Source organism: Pleurodeles waltl, chromosome 5 (assembly GCF_031143425.1).
Source record: "Pleurodeles waltl isolate 20211129_DDA chromosome 5, aPleWal1.hap1.20221129, whole genome shotgun sequence".
NCBI lineage: Eukaryota > Metazoa > Chordata > Amphibia > Caudata > Salamandridae > Pleurodeles > Pleurodeles waltl.
The window spans coordinates 336,280,701-336,305,923 of record NC_090444.1 but is presented as its reverse complement, the minus strand read 5'-3'; positions in this window follow the sequence as shown (position 1 = coordinate 336,305,923).

The window sequence follows — 25,223 nt, the reverse complement described above, 5'->3', positions numbered from 1 at the left end:
GAAGATAACACTGTTCTGTTGTTTGGGGGTTCAGATACAGTGCCTGCTGTGAGTTGCAGCCACGTTACTCACTCTAGTACACACAATGACCAATGTTCTCCCCCTAGTGATGACACTTCAATTGAGAGTTCACTAATAGATGTGTTTGAGCAAGTGGTCAGGTTTTTGGAGTTACAGAAACAGTGCCTGCTAGGAGTTGCAGACATGGCAGTCCCTGTACTATATCCACTATTCAAATGATATGCTCTCAGGTGAATACACTTTAATTGGGAGTTGACAAACAAGGGTCTTTGAAGCAGAGGACACTGGGCTGGCTGTGTGGAGTAACAGTTACAGTGCCTCCTGGCCTTAGCAGTCATATCAGTCCCTGTACTACCCCTACTGTACAAATGTTATGCTCCCAGATGAGTACACTTCAATTGGGAGTTGACAAACAGGGGTGTTTGGAGCGGTGGGCACAGGTCTGTTTTTTATTGTTACAGGAATAGTGCCTGCTTGGAGTTATAGTCTTGTCAGCCCCTGTACTACACACACTATTCACAGATGTTGTTCCCCCAGGTGAGTCTACTTCAATTGTGAGATGCCAGACAGGCAACTTTGAACAGAAGGACACTGGGCTTGTTGGTGGAGTGACGGTTAAGGTGGCAAAAGGTGAGCAGTGAGCATGCATGGCATAGTATAACATAACTTTTATGTGACATAATTTTATTATGTGACTTAACAGACTCCACTCTCCCAGGTATTCCTGTCAAGCCCTCAGGATACAGGATAGTCAATACCTTCTCCCCCCAGGGATGGAATTGTAAGGGAGGAGAGGGAGTGCCACTCTAAGTCTTCTTGGCCTGCCGCTGGTCCCAGGAGATGCCTTGAGACCAGGGAACAAACCTTTCCCCTCAGGTCGTTACACCTCTTTTTGATGTCCTTCGTGCTCAAGGTAGGGCCCACAGCATTGACTATGAGAGTTAATTACATTATGGTGTTTTAATTGGTACTTAACATCTAAGTTCTTGAGGGCATACTTACACTGTAAGCTACATCATTTCACTTGTGCTTTTGCCCATTTATAGAATATATAGACGGTTCACAATTTGTGTCTTTTTTGCAGAAGAGTAGTGTGCTGGACTTGGGATCTGAACAATTGTGGTTCTACTCTTATGTTTTCATCCACCATGACTCCAAACTATTAATCGTCACTGAATCGTGGATTTTTATTATATGCCATGGTTGTTAAAAATGAAAAATAGATTACAGGAGACAGTGACTTACTAAAGGGGTAAGTGTAAAAGGGTGTGACTTGACAAAAGTGTGTGCAGGGTATAGTATGGGATCTTAACAAAAATTGAAGGTGTGCCTATTCTATGGAGCTTCATTTTCTTGGGTCTCTGTTGGTCTGGCTCTTGCTGAGGAAAAACAGAGAATTGCAGTGTAGGAGACTGGCCTGGTTTGTAGTGGGTACCTAAGGTACTTACACCTTATACAGGTCCACTTATCCCTTATTAGTGAAATGTAGTCAGTGTCTAGAAGCCAGGCTGTCTAGAGGTAACTGTGGGCAGAGCAGCCACTGCAGTCACACAGTACTTACACACAAGAAAGACAATAAACAGTGTTACCAAAAATAAAGGTTCATTATTTTAGTGACACAGGGCCAAAAATATCATAGAGGTTATACTCCCTTAGGAGGTAAGTATTATACATAAAATATACTCTAGTAACCAAAATCAGGTAAGTACACAATCTTAAAATAGTGCAAATAGTGAAAATCACCATAGGTTACAAAGGGCCTTGGCTGAACACAAACCATGTACTAAAATAGTGGAATGTGAATGTCAGTTTCCCTCCTAGGCAGGAGTAGTGTGTAGAGGAGAGCGGGAAGTGTAAGAAAACACGAAAGGTAAGTAAAGTACCCCACCCCAGACCCCAGGAAAGCAGGAGAAAAGTACAGCAAGTTTCCTCAGGACACACTAGAAGTTGTGATAAAGAATTATTCAAAAACCAAGCAAGACTGCAAGACACCAACAATGGATTCCTTGACCTGAAGACCTGCGGAGAGAGGAGACCAAGTCCAAGAACAGCTGAAGCATCTAGGAGTAACAGTAGCTCCTGCTAACCTTGATAAAGGTACAAAAGTGGAACCTCCGGTTGGAAGAAAAAGTCAGAGTTGCACCAAAGAAGACAGCTGCGGGTTCCAGCTTGGTGCAAGAGATGTTCCATGTCAAACAGATGAATGCAGGCTGGTTTTCATCACTAGATTCCACCAACATTCCTTGGCTCATGCAAGAGACACGTTTGGCGGGAAATGGCGCTACCCGGGCCCAGGAGGGACCTGGAGGTCTCAACTCAGACTAAGGAGACAGAGGGGACTCTCAGCACTTCAGAGAGCTCTCAGAAGACCGGGTAGCCCCCAAAGGAGTCCAAGGACATGGGGACAAAGGAGTTTCAAATCGTGGTCATTGCAGCACTACACAAAGGGATCCCACACCACCAGAGAACAACTCAAGAGGCTGAGCATCACAGGATAGAGTGCTGGGGACCTGGGCTATGCTGTGCATGAAGGATATCTTTGAAAAGTGCACAGAAGCCCTATGAGCTGCAAAGCAATCTGTGCAGAGGGGTACCGTCTGGCATGGGGAGGCAAGCTCTCACCTCCACCATTTGGACAGCTGGACCTTTGGACAGTCAGGGTCACTCGGTCCACCACTTGAGCTCTAGGATCCACGCTTGATGTCAGGAGAGGGGACCAAGGGTACTGGTCGTCATTGCAGAGAGGTGCCTACTGAAGCAGGTAGGTGACTTTGTCACTCAACGGGAGAGTCCTTCGGTCCTTCTGGTACAGAATGAAGAAAGGCAGTCTTCAGGCATGCACAACCTAGAAACTGTTGCAGTTGCTGGCAGGAGCTGAAGTTACAGAGTTGCAGTAACCTTCTTGGATACTTTGTTGTAGTTGTAGAGTTCCTGGAGCAGTTCTGCTGTTGATACGACTCTAGAAGGTGAAGCAGAGGTTGCAGAGGATTCCTGCTGGAGTCTTGCAATCTGAATCTGAGGAAACACCCAGAGGAGAGACCCTAAATAGCCCTGAGAGGTAAATTGGTCACCTAAGCAGGTAAGCACCTTTTAGGAGGGGTTTCTGATGTCACCTGCTGGCACTGGCCACTGAGATGGTCCCAGAGATCCCTGATCATCCTGAAAGCAAGATGGCAGAGCCCAGGGACACTCTGGAGGAGCTCTGGGAACCACCCCTAGGATGGTGATTGACAGGGGAGTGGTCACTCCCCTTTCCTTTGTCCAATTTCATGCCATAGCAGGGACTGGGGTCCCTGAAATGGTGTAGACTGGATTATGCAAGGAAGGCACCATCTGGGCCCTTCAAAGCATTTCCAGAGGCTGTAAGAGGATACCCCTCCCATGCCTGTAAAACCTATTTCCAAAGGGAGAGGCTGTAACCACTCTCTCCTAAAGGAAATGTATTGACCTGCCTTCCTGGGATTGAGCTGCTCAAGTCCCAGGAGGGCAGAAGCCTGCCTGTGAGGTGGCAGCAGCTGGGGCTGAAGTGGAAACCTCAGGGAGCTGGTTTGGCACTGCTGGGGGTCCATGGTGGAGCCCCCAGGGTACATGGAATGCCCCCCCGATACTAGAATCAGAATGGGGGTATACTTTCCAGCTCTTAGACACCTCTCATGGCCATATTCGGGGTTACCATTGTGAAGATTCATATGTGTATTGACCTATATTTAGTGCACACTTAAAATGAAATCCCGACACTCACAAAGTCTAGGAAAATGGGCCTGGATGATGTGGGGGCACCTCTGCTACTGTAGGGGTGCCCTCACACACAGGTACTATGAACCTAGCCTTCAGGGTCTGAAGGTTAGATATGTAGGTGACTTATAGGTGATCTGGTGCAGTTAAAATGGTTGTAAAATAGTGCTTACACTATTTCACTCAGGCTGCAATGGCATTCCTGCAGAAGGGTTTGCATGTGCTCCTTATGGGTGGCAAAAGAAATGCGTGTTGGGGTATATGCTGTGATGTGTGTGGATGGCATATGGGTTATGGTGTTCTGTGGTTTAGATTGAGTGGGTGCTCCTGGCTTGTGTCTCCGTCTGTTGGCGATCTTGTTTTTCATTGAAAGGGTTGTGGGTAATGTGTGTGTGTTTTATAGTGGTGTGAGTGTGTGGGTGTGGTGTGTGTATGTGTGTCAGGTTTGTGTAGTTTGATTGTCTGATGTGGTGGTGTTTTGTAAATGTGTGTGTATTTTGAGCGTGGCGGAGTGTACCGCCAATGGTTTACTGCGGTTGAAAGACCGCCACGGTGATTCGTGGGTCGTGATACTGTGGGTGTATTCCTGTTGGCATAACGGTGTGGGTTCTGCTATCGCCAGTTTATCAATGACCTTTGATGTAGCAGACTTGCGTGGGCGTCTCTATTGTGGCGGTTTTCTCAGTGTGGGTCATAATACCCATAGCGGAATACCGCTGCAGTCACGGTATGTTGACAGCCATCAGCACGGCTGTAGGCGGCATTGTAATGAGGGCCTAAGTGTTCGACTCAATATGTATTTATTTATTTATAGGTTTCCATTACCACATGATCATAAATGGGTCTTTCAGTTGTTCATTTAGTAAATATGAAACATTACATGTGCTGTATAATTCATGTTTTGGGTTTCCATGATACTTTTAGCAGTAGTGTGATACAAGATATCACTAAGCTGAAGAAGCTCTTACCTTAAGAAATACTTAATCTAGTTATCTGCAGTACCTAAAAGAATCATCTGTGCCCCCTAATATCTAATGCTGCCTAATTTCAGCAAAATCCGGTTGGCGCTTTTTGCACTATGCAAAAAGAAAAAGTTTATGTAGAAAGCATTGGATTTCAAGCGCGTTTGGGATCCCTGTTTTTTTTGCACCCCCTTGACCAAATGCCACCAAATTTTCAGAAGCCCGACAATGAAACTGGGGCAGCAGTGGTGCAACGTTTTACAAACATTTGTCAAACAGATGCAAATTTACTAAGGGCCAAAAAAATCCCTATCTCTGGTCACCCTAATTCTAATTACAGAGTGGCAACTGCCACTCTGTGAAATATATATACATATATGCACTAAAAAAACAAAGGTTGCAGGGACATTATAGTGAGGTTCCAACTTTTCATGCACAAAACCATAGAAATGTAACAGTTATAGTAATGTTTATCTCAAGAAACTATAACTCAAGCTCTAAGGTAACTATTACCCCCCCCCGCAGCCACGTCCTTCAGCCTAACCCCCTTAGGCATCCAACCCCAAGCAATTGTTTCATCTGTTTCCCTGCACACTGTCAAACTGAAAAATCGGCTTCCAGTCAGTTGAAGCAGTTTTCCTGCCCACTGGGTGCAGACTTATAGTTTGCTCTTGCTTGTCAGGAGCTGTCATAGCTCCTGCCAACTGACATCAAACTACTATGTCCTGAGGTTGGGGAACTCGGGATATAGGGAAGTGGCCCTGTGGTGGGGTGGTCCCCATTGCCATTGAGGCTCCAGGAGGGGGCTACGGGGCACCCCTCCTATGATTTTTTTGAGCTTCAGCCCAGGGGAGGTGGTGGTCCTTGGGGCCAAAAATGGTCCAGGAGAAAGGTCACAGAGCCCCCCCATTTCATTTTTCCATTGCCCTAGGGGAGGTGGTGGTCTCTGAGGAATAAATCATTCCCAAGAGGGGAGTTTGCACGCCCCCACCTCTTCATTTAAAGATACAGCCCAGGGAGGAGGTGATCCTTGGTGCCTTAAATGCCCATTGGAGGAGAGCAAAGTGTCCTTCCTCTACCACATTGTGGCCTGCCCCAAATTAATAATAAACAATTGGCCCAGGACGTGGCCCACCCAGGGGTCAAGTTCAAACAATGGTAGGATACTGCCTATGCTTTTTAAAATATTTCTGAGGGGATTTTCAGATCCTCTACAATTTCCACCACAAATGTTTTAAAAAATATATATACTTTTTCACCCTAATGGGGACCCAGGGTATAGCCTGCCCCCACTGCTTTTTTAAACGTGTTTTTGGGACTCAACTAAGTCCAAAAAATGGCTACCAACATTCCTGGTTTAAATGTTAGCATTTAATCAGATATCAACTTTTAATCTGTTGGATCCGTGAGGATCCGCATCCCTAATATCTATTATGTTTCCTTCAAATAACACAAAAACTACTGAACAGATTTACAACAAATAACAAAAAGAGATCTTTGTGGACCAAGACCTAGGCGTGATTCCGTCCATCAGTTCTGGCTGTGGTCATGTTCGACATCCCTGTGGAAATTGTGTGGGGAAATTTACAAAATAGCAGCTGAATGAATTAGCGTATACGTTTTTCAAAATGTTGTAAAGTTTTATCAAACAGTGCCAAAGCTATTGTCAAAACCACAAATGCATTGTCTGTGGGAATTAAGTCATATCTATAGCTATCTACTAGCGACTGACACTAGGTAATATATATTTATATATATATATATATATATATATATATATATATATATATATATATATATATATATATGTATATAGGGACCCCTCATGTGCCAAAATTGGCCCAAAATTAGTTTTGGCCACTCCGTGGATCCACCTCGGTGCTCAGTGTGGTCTTCCAGTGTAACTTTGCAAAGGATCCATGGATTGAAAATCCAATAAAATTAAAAAATACACCCACTCACACACAAAACCCGCTGCACATGGCCAACGTCCATGCATGCCATGTGATTGGGTGCATTGAGGGTGTTGGCCACAGGGCCTGACCTCTGGCTGGGCCCTGCAGAGAACCTCTGCTGCATACAGCCAAAGAGTGAGTGCAGTGGAGGTTGTGTTAGCATACAGTAATTATAAATTACTTTAAGTTAAAAAAGCATACAAATTCACCGAAAAAAACAAAGGTTACAGGGATGTTATAGTTAGGATGGTGTTTTACTAATACAAAACCACAAACATTCAGCAGTCATAGTTATAAACTTATGCCACAAGTTATAGTTAAGTAGCCTGCTGAATTTTTATAGTTTTATATGTGTAGGACAGTCATCTAACTTTAATGCCCCTGTAACCTTTGTTTTTTTTCAGTATAAATATGTTTACAACTTACTAGTTTTCATAGGAAAAGCACCGTTTGTTTTGCTAATCTCTTTGGTGCCGAATCTTCAAAACTAGTTTGCCACTCACGTAAGCTGCCATCTGTAAAGTTTTGGGGTTATTCCTCAAGCAGGGCTGAGAAAATGAGGAGGTCTCTAAATGCATTTTCCCTATGCAGAAACCCAGAAAACCACTTACTCAGACACACATGCAGTCACTGTCACACCGAGTAAAAGATCCATAGCCACTCACACCCACTCACACACCCATACAGTCCCTGATGCAATCACTCAGAAACTCAGAGAACCATGCACACATTCACTCACACACCGAAAAACACACCCACTCACACACCTACTAACACACCTAAACAGTCACTGGTACATTCACACAGAGAAACCACTCACTCATTCATTCACAGACCCACACAGGCACTCACACATCGCTATACAAACCCACTCACAGACTCACACAGCTATGAACATACCCATACAGCCACTTATACACCCACTCACAGAATCACAAAGTCACATACACCCCCACACACACCTATGCAGCAAAACCATGGACACAACAACTCACCCACCAATACAGTTGATTTACATACCCACACAACCTCTCACACACTCACTCAGAGACCAAGAAAACACTCACACACCTAGTCACAAATCCATACAGCCACTCACATTCCCATACTGTCACTGATACATCCACTCAGAGACCCAGATAACTACACACCCACTCACAGACCCATGCAAGCACTCACACACCCACTCACATATACACACACCCACTTACACACTAACTCACACACCCATTCAGACACACAGAAAGCCACTTTAACACCCAATTCACATACCCAAGCTGCTACTCACATACCCAGTCACACATATATGCATGCACTCACACACCCATACAATCACTGGTACATAGACCCAGAGAACCAATCACATGCCCACTCACAAGCTCACACAGCCACGTACACACTGATAGAGCCACTTACACACCAGCTCACAGACCCAATGAACCACTTACACACCCACTCACACAATGCTACCACACAACCACTGACACACCTGCTCACCTACCCACACAGCCACTGACATACCACTAAGACACTCAAACATCCACTTACACACCCACTCATATTCCCACCACACCCTCACATGTCTACTTACACACCCACACAACCACTCACACACCATATCAGAGACACAGTAAATACTCACACACTCATACATGCACTCACAAATCCAGTCATACATCCATGCAGCCACTCACACATTTACAAACAGACCCATATAGTCCCTGATACACCCACTCAGAGACGCAGAAAACCACTGTCACACCCACTCACAGACCAACACAGACACTCACACTCACTCACACACCCATACAACTAGTCACACACCCATTCAGACATCCAGGAAACCACTCTGTATGAAGGTAGCCTCTTTCTAGCCTTGTTACCCCCACTTTTGGCCTGTTTGTGAGTATATGTCAGGTTGTTTTTGCTGCCTCACTGGGATCCTGCTAGCCGGGGCCCAGTGCTCATAGTGAAGACCCTATGTTGTCAGTGTGTTTGACATGTGTCACTGGGATCCTGCTAGCCAGGACCCCAGTGCTCATACGTTTGTGGCCTGTATGTGTTCCCTGTGTGGTGCCTAACTGTATCACTGAGGCTCTGCTAACCAGAACCTCAGTGTTTATGCTCTCTCTGCTTTAAAAATTGTCACTGCAGGCTAGTGACAAATTTTACCAATTCTCATTGGCACACTGGAACACCCTAATAATTCCCTAGAATATGGTACCTAGGTACCCAGGGTATTGGGGTTCCAGGAGATCCCTATGGGCTGCAGCATTTCTTTTGCCACCCATAGGGAGCTCAGACAATTCTTACACAGGACTGCCACTGCAGCCTGAGTGAAATAACGTCCACGTTATTTCACAGCCATTTTACACTGCACTTAAGTAACTTATAAGTCACCTATATGTCTAACCCTCACTTAGTGAAGGTTAGGTGCAAAGTTACTTAGTGTGAAGGCACCCTGGCACTAGCCAAGGTGTCCCCACATTGTTTAGGGCAAATTCCCCGGACTTTGTGAGTGCTTGGACACCATTACAAGCATGAACTACATATAGGTCACAATGGTAACTCCAAACATGGCCATGTCTAGGATCATGGAATTGTCACCCCAATACCACTCTGGTATTGGGGTGACAATTCCATGCATCCCAGGGCTCCAGCATAGAGCCCGGGTACTGCCAAACTAAGTCAACGGGGTTTTCTCTGCAGCTACTGCTGCTGCCAACCCTAAGACAGGTTTCTGCCCCCCTGGAGCCTGGGCAGCCCAGTCCCAGGAAGGCAGAACAAAGGATTTCCTCTGAGAGAGGGTGTTACTACCTCTCCATTTGGAAATAGGTGTTAAGGGCCTGAGAGGATTAACCTCTCCTGGCCTCTGGAAATGCTTTGAAGGGCACAGATGGTGTACTCCTTGCATAAGCCAGTCTACACCGGTTCAGGGATCCCCCCAGCCCTGCTCTGGCACGAAACTGGACAAAGGAAAGGGGAGTGACCACTCCCCTGACCGGCACCTCCCCAGGGGAGGTGCCCGGAGGTCCTCCAGTGTGTCCCAGACCTCTGCCATCTTGGAGGCAAAGGTGTGAGGGCACAATGGAGACCTCTGAGTGACCAGTGCCAGCAGGTGACGTCAGAGACCCCTCCTGATAGGTGCTTACCTCTCTCTGTGGCCAATCCTCCTCTGAGGGCTATTTAGAGTCTCTCCTGAGGCTTTCTCATCAGATAACGAATGCAAGAGCTCACCAGAGTTCCTCTGCACTTCTCTCTTCGACTTCTGCCAAGGATCGACCACTGACTGCTCCGGGACGCCTGCAAAACCGCAACAAAGTAGCAAGAAGTCTACCAGCAACATTGTAGCACCTCTTCCTGCCAGCTTTCTCTACTGTTTTCTGGTGGTGCATGCTCTGAGGGCTGTATGAATTCACCCTGTACTGGAAGCCTAGAAGAAATCTTCCGTGGGTCGACGGAATCTTCCCCCTGCCAACGAAGGTACCAAACTTCTGCATCACCGGTCCTCTGGGTCCCCTCTCATCTTAAGGAGCCTAGTCCCTGGAACCCAGGAGCTAGATCCAAGTGTCCCCGACAGTCCAGTGGCCCTTCTGTCCAAATTTGGTGGATTTAAGTCCTTGCCTCCCAAGGCAGACAGTAATCCTGTGTACTGCATGAACTGCAGGTACTAGGGCTTCTGTGCACTTTTGCAAGACTTCCTTTGTGCACAGCCTAGCCCAGCTCCCCACCACCCCATCCTGCATTCCCCAACTCGCTGAGTTGGACTCCGACTTCGTGGGACTCCCTTTTGTTGTGCTGAGACGACCACCATGCTCAGATATTCTGAATGCCTGTTCAGGTACTTCTGCAGGTGCTGTCTGCCTCTCCCTGGGCTCTCTGTGTTGCTGAGCGCCCCCTCTGTCTCCTCCTCCGAGGAGTGATCTCCTGGTCCTTGGCAACAAACAAAACCTTCAAACATGACTCTTGCAGCTAGCAAGGCTTGTTTGCGGTCTTTCTGCGTGTAAACAACTCTGTGCCCTCCAGTACACTGTGGGACATCTTCTGACCAAAGAAGAAGTTCCTGGCACCTTCCGTTGTTGCAGAATCTTTGGCTTCTTCCACCCGGAGGCAGCCCTTTTGCACCTTCATCTGGGGTTTAGTGGGCTCCTGCCCCCCCAAGACACTTGCGTGACTCTTGGACTTGGTCCCCTTCCTTTGCAGGTCCCCAGATCCAGGAATCCATCTTCAGTGCTTTGCAGTCAGTTGTTGTCTTTGCAGAATCAACTATCTCGACTTTATTGTCTTTCTGGGGTAGTAGGGTAACTTTACTCCTACTTTTCAGGGTCTTGGGGTGGGGTATCTTGGACACCCTTAGTGTTTTCTTACACTCCCAGTGACCCTCTACACACTACACTAGGCCTGTGGTCCATTTGTGGTTCGCATTCCACTTTTGGAGTATATGGTTTGTGTTGCCCCTAGGCCTATTGTCTCCTATTGCATTCTATTGTGTTCTACAGTATTTACACTACTTTGCTAACAGTTTACTTACTTGATTTTGGTTTGTGTGTGTATATTTTGTGTACTTTACTTACCTCCTAAGGGAGTATATCCTCTGAGATACTTTTGGCATATAGGGGGTCATTACGACCCTGGCGGCCGGCGGTATGTTGGCGGTAACACCGCCAACAGGCTGGCAGTGTTCCGCCAGCAATTATGACCGTGGCGGAATTGCCACGGCATATCGCCGGCCCCTCCATTTTCCCGCCAGGATTCCGCCTGGCGGTCATAATCCCCAGGGCAGCGGTGCAAGCACCGCTGCCCTGGGGATTATGAGTCCCCGACCGCCGGCATGTCCATTGCGGTACACACCGCCATGGAAAGGCTGGCGGTAAGGGGACTTGGGGTGCCCCTGGGGACCCCTGCACTGCCCATGCGCTTGGCATGGGCAGTGCAGGGGCCACCAGGCATAGCCCCGTCGCGCATTTCACTGCCCGAATATCGGGCAGTGAAATGCGCGACGGGTGCTACTGCACCCGCTACACATCAGCATTGCTGCCGGCTCTATTACGAACCGGCTGCAATGTTGATGTGACATTTCCGCTGGCCCAGTGGAAATGTCATAATAGGGAGACAGAAATACCGCCGGAAATGGCAGTATTCTGTCTCCCGCGGCCTCGGCGGTCTTTTGAAAAGACCGCCGAGGTCGTAATGACCCCCATTGTCAATAAAATAAAGTACCTTTATGTTTTGTAACTCTGAGTATTGTGTTTCTTATGATATAGTGCTAAGTGATATAAGTGGTATAGTAGGAGCTGTGCATGTCTCCTAGTTCAGCCTAAGCTGCTCTGCTATAGCTACCTTTATCAGCCTAAACTGCTAGAACACTACTAATCTACTAATAAGGGATAACTGGACCTGGCACAAAGTGTAAGTCACAAGGTACTCACTATAAGCCAGGCCAGCCTCCTTAACACTCGAACAACAAATTCATAGAAAGATACAACTACTCACATACCTACTTACAGGCCTACAGAAACACTAACACACCCACTCACACACCCACTATATATGCACACACTGACTCACAGACCCACACAGCCAGTGACACACTCACCCATACACCCAGTCAGAGACTCACAGAAATATTTATACATCCACGCAACCACTTGCACACCTACTCACACACCTGTACAGCCACTTTCACACTTACTCACAGATCCAGAAAACCACTCCCATACCCATACAGGAACTAGACATCTACTCATCAGTCCATAGAGTCATTTGAACAGCTACTCGCACACCCATACACAGGCATACAGTTGTATAAATTGCAGTAGGATTTGTTTGTATTAAATTTGTTGTTTTGCATTAAAAGTGTGCTTTTGGTTGGGCAGATCATCCTGAAACATAGCTGACAGACACCTTAATTCACCAGGCATCTGTGGCGAATCCACTAATACTAGTCAAAAATTAGAACAAAAGGAGTTAAACACAAAGAATTATTGTTTGGGAAAAGGGTGGGCTCTAAAAAAAGCCTATGGCGGTCATTACAACATTGGCGGTAAAAGCCACATACTGTAGTGCAGAAGACCGCAAACACACCGCCGCGGCCGCAGAAATCTGCCACAGCTATTATGACCCATAGCTCGGAATCTGCCAAAATTCAGTCACCCACACAAGTCCGCCACACCAAATGTCAGTGATAAACTGGCGAAAACAAAACCTCCACTGTCACGCCAACAGAATTACGCCCACACTATCACGACACATAAATCCACGTGGCGGTCTTTCAACCGCGGTATTCCATTGGCAGTACACACCACCGCGCTCAAAATACACACACATTTACAAAACACTACCACATTGGACAATTCCAAATACACACACCTGATACACAAACACACCACTCCCACACACCCATTACAATATAAAACACACACCCACATCACCCACAAACCTCTACGACCAGAATTACCGAGAGAAGGCCAGAGAGAGACACCACAAACAACTACCAAGCATCCACAGGCACACAATACCATCACCCACAGAACTTCCACGCACCTCACACAACACACCACTAAATATCACCCCACTTATCATTACACACACCACCCCACAGATCACCCACACCACCCCATGGCACGGCAAAGACACCCCAGGTTCTCTGAGGAGGAGCTCAGGGTCATGCTGGAGGAAATCGTCCGGGTAGAGGCACAGCTATTCAGATCACAGGTGCAGCACACCTCCATAGCTAGGAAGATGGAGCTATGGTGAAGAATAGTGGACAGGGCCAACGCAGTGGGACAGTTCCCAAGAAATAGAGATAACATCAGGAAGAGGTTGAAACGACCTACGGGGGAAGGTGCGTTCCGTGGTCTCAAGACACCACCTTGCGGTTCAGCGGACTGGCGGCAGACCCCCACCTCCTCCCCCAAAACTAGCAACATGGGAGGAGCAAGTCTTGCGATTCTGCATCCTGAGGGCCTCGCAGGAGTAGATGGAGGAATGGACTCTGGTAAGTCAAATCTTAACTATTACATCCCCCACCCTATTTTGCATGCTATCACATACCCCCACCCTCACCCCCAACACTCAAACTCCTCACAAATGTCCCAACATCACAAACCACACATCCTAACACCAAGCCCTGCATGCAACAACAAAGCATGGGCACCCATCACCAAAGCATGGCCACTGCACATACCATACACCTATTGCACACCATAGCATACACAGATGTAATAAACATCCTTTTAAACCCCTGCAGGACCCCTACCCAACGTCACCAGACAGGAGGGTCCACACATTTCCACACCACCAACAGAAGAGGCCCACAGTGATGACAGCACCTCTGTTCAACTGGATCTAGATGACCAGCCCGGCCCATCGGGGACCTCGGGACAGTCGGTTCCCCTCACACAGTCACAAGCCACCACAGAGCTTCCCCCATCTGGAAACACCAGCACAGCACCCACCCAGCGGGCCCATACCTCTGTCCCCAGGACACGTCAATCAGCAGTGTGTCCACCACTACAGGGAACCCAGGCTAACCCACCACCCAAACAACAACAAGAACCTGGGGGCAGTGGCAGTGGGCACACGGTTCAGGGGACAGAGGCCTAGGGAAACAGGGGAACTGGGAGGGCTGCTGTGCGACAGGGGGAGGACAGGCCCAAAGAACCCAATCTCCACGAGGCCCTCTCCAACATCATGGGAGCCTACCACCACTCCCAGGAGACGATGGCAACGGTACTGGCCAAGTTTCAGGAGACCCAGCGCCTGCAGGAGGAACAGTATTTGGGCTTCAGGGAGGAACTCAGATCCATCAATTCCACCCTGCGCACCATCGTAGGGGTGCTGCAGGAAGTACTCAACACCAGGAGGGACACTGTGGCACAACAAGGGGCCCCTGACACTAGCCTGGACGATGAACTGCCCACCACCTCCACCGGCGCTAGTGGACAGGACGCCCCACCACACCAGCACCCCACCCCCTACAGAGGGAGAACCACCCCGAAAACGGTACCTGAGATCCAGGACAAAAACAGAGAACGATGCCAAAACCCCCGCCAAGAAATAAGACCACCCTGAATGTCATCCTTCTGTCCCACTTTGTCACCCTGTCCATCCTCAAACTGCCCCAGCTCCACTTCCCATGTCCATTTGGGCAATGCGCCTGTGAGACTAATAGACTGGACTCTGCCATGGACATTCCTCCACCATCCCCCCTCACCATTTTACAACCCCCTCCAATATTGAGCACTTAAATAAACACCCTTGAAGCACAAAACAACCTGGAGTCAGTCTGTTATTTCGAAATAGTGTATTAGCAATTACAGTGTCAAAATGCTCTTTCAAATGTAATGTCAACATACCTATGTCACACAGCTCAAGTCCATGAGGAAACACAGCAAATGTCACACAGTGGGACCCACATCTGTGAAAACATAAGGGAAAGTGACAACTCAGTGACCATATACTGGGTGAAAACGACAGACAGTAGAGAGGTCGTAGTGTTAAAGTGCATTATTCTTACCTGTGTCTCACTGGAAATATTGCAGGATCACTGAGTTCCTGTTGTCGATGTCTATTCTTCTGCTTCCTCGTCTTCACTGTCCACAGGCTCCACAGCTGCAACAACCCCTCTATCTGGACCATCCTCCTGCAGAAAAGGCACCTGTCATCGCAAAGCTAAGTTGTGAAGCATACAGCAGGCCACGATGATCTGGCACACCTTCTTTGGTGAGTAGAATAGGGATCCACCTGTCATATGGAGGCACCTGAACCTGGCTTTCAGGAGGCCGAAGGTCCGCTCTATAATCCTCCGAGTTCACCCATGGGCCTTATTGTAGTGTTCCTCTGCCCTTGTCCTGGGATTCCTTACTGGGGTCAATAGCCATGACAGATTGGGGTAACCAGAGTCACCTGCAAATGGCGAGGGACAACTGTTAGACACACACTAACCTGTAGGGATATCGCCAGACCCAGACAACCATTCCCACTGACTTGGTTCCAGGTGCTCACCTAATAGCCACACACGGTGCACCTGGAGTTGACCCATCACATAAGGGATGCTGCTATTCCGCAGGATGTAAGCGTCATGCACTGAGCCAGGGAATTTTGCATTCATATCGGAGATGTACTGGTCTGCCAAACACTCCATCTGCACATTCATGGAATGATAACTCTTCCGGTTTCTGTACACCTGTTCACTCCTGCGGGGGGGTAACCAAAGCCACATGTGTCCCATCAATGGCACCTATGATGTTGGGGATATGTCCCAGGGCATAGAAGTCACTTTTTACTGTAGGCAAATCCTCCACCTGAGGGAAAACTATGTAGCTCTGCGTGTGTTTCAGCAGGGCAGACAACACTCTGGACAACACGTTGGAAAACATAGGCTGGGACATCCCTGATGCTATGGCCACTGTTGTTTGAAATGACCCACTTACAAGGAAATGGAGCACTGACAGCACCTGCACTTGAGGGGGGATTCCTGTGGGAGGGCGGATTGCTGACATCAGGTCTGGCTCCAACTGCGCACACAGTTCCAGGATTGTGGCACGATCAAGCCTGTAGGTGATGATCACATGTCTTTCCTCCATTGTCAACAGGTCCACCAGCGGTCTGTACACTGGAGGATGCACCATCTCCTCACATGTCCCAGTGGACGGTGCCTATGAAGGACAACAGCTAGCACAGAGTCAACCAACTCAGAGATACGTACCCACAGCTTACACAGAACACAAATCCTAATCCGAAATTTGGCCTGTATGAGTGATGAGGCAAGGCCTAGGTATGTGTGACACAGTGAAAAATTAAGCCATGTGGGCCCCTGAAATGGCGGATGCCTGACCTGTAAAGTGGGACAAAGGGATGTGAGGTAACTGCACTGGCGTTGTACACCGTCGCGGTAGGGGGTCGAAGACCGTGGAGCAATTCTGCATTGGTTAACATTGGACCCAGGAGCCAATCAGGATGTATGCCGGCGGTGACAGTACACATGCATCCCTCTGGCCATTTGTGCTTTATTGGGGCCACTCTCCAAGGACCAGTGTGGTGTTGCTGCCTATCTGTGTGATCTGATCAAAAGTTTCCTGGTTGTGCATTTGGCTGCCAGCTACGTGTTACCCCACCTGTAACCTGTAAGTCATTAACCTCAGACCTAGGTCTCAGAGCCTGCCTGGCAATGTACCTATGTGCTGGGGTTGATGGAGAGTTCACAATAGGTGAATCTAACAATAGTGATGACTTCTTTTGTGTATATAAATGTATTGCTGTGGAATTCAACATCAATCAACCCAATATTAACACTAGGGATATGTCAGGGTGAGGCAGAACAAAGAATCCATCTGAGGAGGAGTTTAGGGGCCTGCTGTGACTCTTGGTCCACTATCTGCCTAAAACGATTGCAACTGTGTGCAAGGGTGAGCTAGGGTGTCCCTACCCAAGAGATAAAGGAACAGTGGGAGAAGGTTCACTTTCACATGAGTCATGCCTTCAGCATCCAACTCACTCTCCACCAACTGAAGCACAGATGGGCAGATGTGGTTAGCCCAGAGGCAGATGTTATCCATCATCTAGGAATGGAAGTTGTTGAGCCTGTTGGCAAGTACTTATATTCCATGAGTTTGTAGCTGTGTATCTTTATCAAATATCTCTTATTGCTTTTCGACTGGAAGGGTCAGATATGTTTTTGGGGTACTATGCCACAATTCAGGCTAACTCTGTTAAAAAAAAGGATCATGCCACAGAGGCATGTTCACAATGGCCTAGCACGTGCCCAAACAGACCATGCTATGCAGAGAAGGCCCAGAGGTGTTTGTGTGCTGCAGAAGGAAGAAAACAACTCCATTGGCAATCATTACCACATTGCAGACACCCTTGCTCCATAGTCTAAGTGTGCCTGCCTTGGCCAGCACAGTGAAAGAGGACAGGAATGTGTTGTATCTCATAGATATGGTGTATTCCTGCCCTTTTCATTTGATGCAGGGCAGGCCAGGAAAATGACATGCTGGGCTGCCCTGCATCAAAATCCAGTGAAGACGCCCCTCATTGTGGTATCTCACATTAAACATATAAATGTTGAGCCCTTAACTGTGCCGGTGCTGGATTGGCTACCTAGGCCTAATGCTGGCACACGTACCCCACTATGCAAGGATACAACTGTTACATGGGGCCCATCTGGCATTGTGCAGGGAGTGTTGTCACCTGATCTGCTAGGCATTACTGACTCTAAACTCACATGTATGTGAGCAAATGATCACACTCACATGTCATCACGCCACAGGTTCGACAGGTTGTTTGGTTCACCCCTAAAAATGTAACATGCTTGTTATTTGAAAAATGGTCACAATTCCTTTATGAGCCTGTACAGGGCATGAATGGTCAGTGTCAATACAATGCCATAGCACACAGCACCCTTGGAATATGCACTGTCTGCAGTACAGACAGTGCATATTCTGACAGTGTGCACTCTGACATTCCGACAGTGCTGGGCAGGGGGGCACTTGCCCTGGGCATGGGTAGTGCAGGGACACCCCTGTGTCTCCTGGCACTGGAATTTTGCCAGCCTTCTCATGGCGGAGACCCCACCTTGAGAAGGCTGGTGGAAAGCTGAGCTGTAAGAAGTCAGGTCACTAAGAACTCTGTGCCGCCCTGGCTGAGTACAACTCAGAATGCTGTCAGACTGTCAGGAACCACGTTCCCACTGGAGAAGGCGGTCCCCTGGCAGGTCCTTCAACGAGGGTTGTAATGTGGTGGTCAGCCCTCCACAATTGAGATGGTCTGATCGTCACTATGAGGCTGGCGGTACTTGGACTGCCAGCCTTGTAATGAGGCCCTGAGTCTTCCTTTGACTGTCTGATGATAAACAACATAGACATTATATTTTCCATCTGGATCAGGTGGGTAAACAGTTTCTTGTCCCAAGTGAAGTTCTACGACTCACATTGTATGACTGAAGAAAGTGGTCATTCTTATCCACATCTCCGATGTACTTGTTGCTATGAAGTATACAGATGGGTTTATGAACTTCTGCCATCTGACACCAAGCCGTGACAGAGGACTTTCTCTCATCATGAATTGTAGTGAGCATGTACACATCATCCCTATCAGAGAACTTGACTGCGAGAAGTTTGTTGGAATGCAATGCAGTGCTCTGTGACTTCTGGAGTTTCTTACAGACAAGCTCCTGTGGGAATCCTCTGCAGTGCCAATGAACTGTACAACAGGTCACAGTTCCAGCTTTGTACAGCTCTACTCCTGTATAGAATTTGTCCACATAAATATTATACCCTTTGTGAAGGAGTGGCTGGACAAACCCCTACGCAATCTCTCCTGTGACTCTTAGCGTGGGAGAGCAACCTACAGGGTTTAGAGCAGAGTTCTTCCCTGTGTTCACTCTCAAGCTGTACAAATAGACAGTAGGGCTCTCACACAGCATGTACACCTTGATGCCATAGCCAGTTCTTTTGCTCGCAATGTACTGCCTAAACAGCAGCGCCCTTTTGTGCAGGATCAAGGGCTCATTAATGGATTGCTGCATTCTTTCTAGGAGTATAAATCTCTGGAGATATGGCAGAACAATGTTCCATAAAAGACTGATCAACCTGTCATGGTCTGGATGAACCTAGGGCAGTTCATCAGAACTGTCATTGAAATGAAGCATGTGTTGCAACAGAAAAACTGATCTCTGCTCATGTATGGGGCGAAGAAAGTGTTTGGCATGCACATTTGTTTGCTGCACATCTTTCTTAAGGAAGACAGCATCCAAAAAGAGATGGACGTAGTTAATTAGCAAAACAGTGACAGTGTCGACTTTACATTCTGCGTCTCCAGTGAAAAGCAAAATTTGGGGCTGAACTAAGTTGGGGGCTGCCAATTATTATATTTAATAATATTATCTCTGTCTATGAAACACCTACAAGCATTATTCTTGGACTTTTAGAAATATTTATTAAATGTCAAATTTAATAGTGAAGCTGAATTCTTATTAAATATTTTGGGAAAGGTACTTTAAGAAAGTTACCATTACTCTGCCTAAAGCTTCTGGAGGCCTATATGTATAAGTTCCAACTGTCACTTAGGAAAATAGCAAAGGCCTTGGAGGTAGGTAGATGGGTTTGTTCCTCTGGCAAGATGACCATTTGGGCTGTGCAAAGATCCCAAAGGCCCTCCTTTGTTTCCCCCAGGCAGGCAGATACCAATCCCAGGGGATGAGGAGGTACTCTCAGAACCGGTTTAGAATGACCACAGAGGACCTCTAGGGTGTGGCCAGGGAAATGATATAAACATTAAAAAATTAAAACAAACACTATTAGATATAAACAAATAAACAATTATTAGAAAGTAGGGAAACTGTTCTACTCTGTAAAGATTAGAAAGATTAGATTCACTATTCCCACTTCAGTTTAAGCAACAGTAGGGAAAGTGTTACATTTGGTATTCCCACTCCAGCTTGAGAAACATTAGGGGAATTGACAGACTTCACAGGGGTTAGATTTACCATTCCCAATTCCAGTCTAAGGAACAGTGGTAAAAGTGTTGGATTTCAGAGGGGTTACATTTACTACTTCCAATCCATTCTAAGCAACAGTAGGGAAGGTGATGGACTTCAAAGGGATTAAACTTACTATTCCTACCCCAATTCAACCAACTCTAGGGAAAGCATTGGACTTTGGATAGATTTACTATTCCTTCTCTAGACTAAACATTAGTAGGGAAAGTGTAAGATTTTGGATGGTTTAGAATTATTATTTCCACACAAGTCTAAGCAAAAGTAGAGAAAGTATTAGACTTTTGAGGAGTAAGGTTTACTATTCCCACTCCTGTGTACACAAACAGTTGGGAAAGTGTTGCTGTTTGCAGGGTTAGGTTTACTCTTCATACTCAGTCTAAGAAACAGAAGGGCAGTTTTGGACTTTGAAGGTATTTGATTTACTAGGCCAACTCCAGTCTGAGGAAAAGTAGGGAAAGTATTGGACTTCACAGGATTTACATTTAGCATTCCCACTTCAGTCCAGGCAGCAGTAGGGGAAGTAGTAGATTTCAGATGGATCACATTTACTATTCCAACTCCAGTGTAAGTAACAGAAAGGAAAGTGTTAGACTTTGAAAGGATTACATATATATAATACAAGTCCTAGTAGTTTACTAAAAATATTTTAACACTTTGGGCCTCATTACAAACCTGGCAGTCTTAAGCCTGCCAGGGTTACGGGGGCAGTCGGAACCAGCCCCAATGTGGCAGTCCGCCTCCACATTCCGACAATGGCAGTAGCGCCATGGTCGGACCTCCATCACAGCCAATTTTCCTCCATAGGAGAGACTGGCGGTGCTGGCGACCGTAATCTGCCTGGGCTGGAGACAGGGTGCAGGGGGCCCACATGCACTTGGCGTGGGCAGTGCAGGGGCCCACCTGGCCAGCCCGTCATGATGTTCACTGTCTGCTTTGTGGACAGTGAACATCGCAATGGGTGCTGGTGCACCCTATGCACTACAGCATTACCGCCGACTGTGAGCTATGAGCCGGCGTCAGTGTTGTAGACTGTTTCCCGCTGGGCCAGTGGGCACAAATACGGTTTCCGCCCGCTGACCCAGCAGAAAACTCCTAATGGGCTCCTAATGGGCCCGCAGGAAGGCGGCCACACTATCAGCCTCCTGACCGTCGGGACTTAATCAACCCCTTATGTAAACATTATTAAATTACAGTATACAGAACAAATATGAATGTTTTTAAGAAAAGGCAAAAACATGAAAATATAAATCATAAAAGAAAACAGGGAAAAATTATATTACATATACTATTATTAATTTCCCTAACTATCAAGAGAGAAACAAACTTATGAATAATTAATTATTTATTTTCTTCAAATTAATGCATAAACAATCAGATACATGTAAAAAACAAGTATCATTCCACAAACACAGTTTCGCAAGCACTTAGGATTAAATAAAAACATTTAAATAAAATTATACACAGACAAAAATATACCTAATTAATTTCCAATTAATAACCTACACATAAATATCAATTAATATGAAATATTGTAAATTTATTATATCTCAACCTGCTCCCCTACAATAAAACATAGCACAGCATTTAAAAATACATGTTTAAGAAACATGTACAAATTAAAATACATGTTAAAACAAAGCACTACTAAAGTATATTTATATAATCAAATAATGTTTCAAAGAATATTTGAATAACAAAAAAATGAACAATAAATTAAAATACACATAATCTGACTTCCCACCGTATTCCGCTACAAAACAAGCAGCTTGCAACCAAAATTTAATGTAAATAAATCACTATTAAGCTATTTCCATTATTAACAATTAAATAATTATTTTACAATTAAAAACTATTTAACAATAATTTGTAACTATTTTTACCTTCCCACTCAATAGCCCTAAAATACCAACAACTCACTTGTAAAATAGAACTTACTCTTACTAAAAATAAAAGCAAAATACAAATTGAAATTACAATTTTAAAATCAAAACATAATGTAACAAATAAATTACGTAAATAATAATCAGTGGGCATGGGCAGTGCAGGGGACTATGTGGGGTCGGGTCCCCACCGTGAAAAGGCTGGTAGAAAACTGAGGTGTAATCAGCTAGGTGGTGCTGAGTTCAAAGCCGCCAAGGCTGAGTGCAACTCAGACCGCTTTCAGCCTGTGAGGAACCATGTTCCTGGGTGGGACGGTGGTCCCCTGGTGGGTCTGCCCACCAGGGTTGTGTAATGTGGCAGTCAGACCACCTGGAATGCAGTGGTCTGACCGTCACTGGTATTGTGGTGGTTCTCTAACTGCCAAACTTATATTAAGGCCATAAATCACTTAAAATTACAAACCATATTTTATTAAAATTAAATCAATTAATGTCAACAATACTAACACCTAAAATTATTATATTAACCAAAACACGTTAAAATATTTAACAATTTATATTTTTACAACTATATTACTGAAAACAACATTAGAAATCACAATGTTCTTGAAACCTATATTATTCACCAAGAAAAACTATATTTTTGGCAATGATATTCTATTTTTTTCAAAAACGTTTTGCCTTGATATTTTACTTAATATTTTGTCCAGTCACCAACCTGCTCTTCTTTATAACTAGGACAAAAAAGCAGACTCCAAGGATCATACAGCTGACCTCCAGTTCAAGCTACAGGGACAAAAGTAGCTACCAGAAGCCTTTTCTGCAACTTGCCAACTGAGTAGTTCCAACTGGACCTCCCCTACACCCTGTTGCTGGCCTCTGCTACAGTGAGTCTTGCCCCTCAGGTGCTGTCCCTGAGGTCCAGACAGAAACTATTTGACTCAAGAACCTCTAAAGTACAAGGAACAACCTGCAAAGCCAATACGATGAAGGTTCATTGACTTAGGACCAAATATTCAGGTTGCTCATGCTTGGAGCTTTTCCACACCAGTAAATCGGATTCAGGAAAACCTTGAGTCAAAGGTATCTGGCCTCATGGAGCCTTCTTTGGCAATAGCCTTCAGCGTTGCCCCACTGAAAGAATATGAACTCCAAACAAGTGACTAAGGGCCTCATTTTTATCTCGGTGAACAGAATAATTACCTTTGCCATAGTGGAGTATGTTGCTTCTGCTAAGGGGAGAGTACTGTGTCCGCTGTATTTAGAGATGTTCCCTGCCCCTAGGGACATCTCTTGAATTTTCAGGAAGCAGGAATTCCAGGAGGTCGAAAATGTAATTTGCCCATTTTACTTTATTTTGCATCTCCTAGAGGAAAAAAATTTTTATTGTGGAGAAAATCCCTCCTCTGCACCCCAATTAATATTTTCCACACTCCAACATTCTTTATCCTTTCAATGATTGGAGTAAATTTGCCTGTGTGAACAGAGTGGGACTGTGAATAGTTAAGGATATAAGTTTGTGCTGGTCCACAACCAGCCCCTAAATTTACTACTGTTGAAATTTTACCAAACAGGTGCAATTTTCACATTAGCAAGTACACTTAGGGCCAGATGTACATACCTTTTTTCTTGTTGCACACAGCCCAAATCGCAGAATAGGGCCGTTTGCGAAAAGAAAAAAGCACTTTCGTATGTACAAACCCTATTTTGCCATTCGGTAATCTATTTACTGAATCACAAAATAGGTTTGCGAGTCACAGTTAGGAAGGGGTGTTCCCTTCCTATTAGCGAGTCGCAGTGCAATGTATAATTGTTTTGTCACCGTGAATAAAGTCACAAAACAATTGCAGTTAGCACCAATTTCAAATTGGTGCTAATCCACTCGCAAATGGGAGGCGGTCCCCCTTCCCCTTTGTGAATGGTAGCGAAAATATTTTTTCGGACCAGGCAGTGAAACAGAACACTTTTAATTTTTGTTTTTGAAATGCATCCCGTTTTCCGTTAAGGAAACAGGCTGCATTAAAAAAAAAAAAAAATGCTTTATTTCAAAGCAGTCACAGACATGGTGGTTTGCTGTCCCCAGCAGGCCACCATCCCTCTGAGTGCGGCCATTCCCAATGGGGTCGCAAATTGCAGTCGACCTCATGAATATTAAGGATGTAGGTCATTTGCGGCCGATTAAGAATCACAAACAGTGTCATTGACACTGTTGTACATCAGGTTTTGCGACTCACAAATTGCAACTTGCTAAGACTTGCAATTTGCACTCGCAAAACCTGATATTTGTACATGTGGCCCTAAGTGTATAAATCTGACACGTAAGTTTCTGTAAGCCAGGAATGTCAATTTGCTGTTGGAAATCTCTTGTTGCACATCTAAAATGAAATTATTCAAAATGTTTTGAAGAATGGAGCTATACTAATGAGAAGAGCAGATAAAATGTGACACTTTGGAGGTGTACGTCCAATGGAAACCTCTACTGACCACTTTTTGTGACTCACTTTGATTGTTGATGGCCATTTTACATCTAGGTTTCTGGTTGCGAAGGATTATTTACTATCACTGAGAGGTGTTTTTTTATGAAAATTAGATGGTTCTTAAATACTTTGGATGCACATACCTCAACATAATGTGTTCCCAAACATAGCATTATTAATAAAAAGTGCAGCAGTTGAATATTATGCAAATAAAAGGTTCCTATCTTTTGCAGTTGCCTTGGAATGCATTCGTTCATTACTATTACCCGAAGTTATTAATCATTGAAACTGTAGTTTTAAATTGAGATAAGAAAGCTGAGCTGTTGCAGCACTGGTCATCCGCAGTAGCCAGTAATTCTAATTTTCTCCAATCAGTGTCATTCATGGATCGACGCGTCAAACCCAATTCCAATGATATAATAGAGGTTTCCCTCGCTCAGCTTAAAACAAGGAAACATATCTGCCAGCGGGGCAAACTAATTATGTTAATGACATTTCTTGAAACAAGATGCTATATCTTAATTTGAGAACTATAATTGATTTGTAATTTAGGGAAAACAAGATAATAAATCAAGATAGTGCATGATAAATAATCCTGAAGCATGACAATTCATCTTGTTTGCATAATTGTGTGAATTTTTGCATAATTGTGTGAATGCTTTCATTTTACATAGAATAATATATTTCGAACA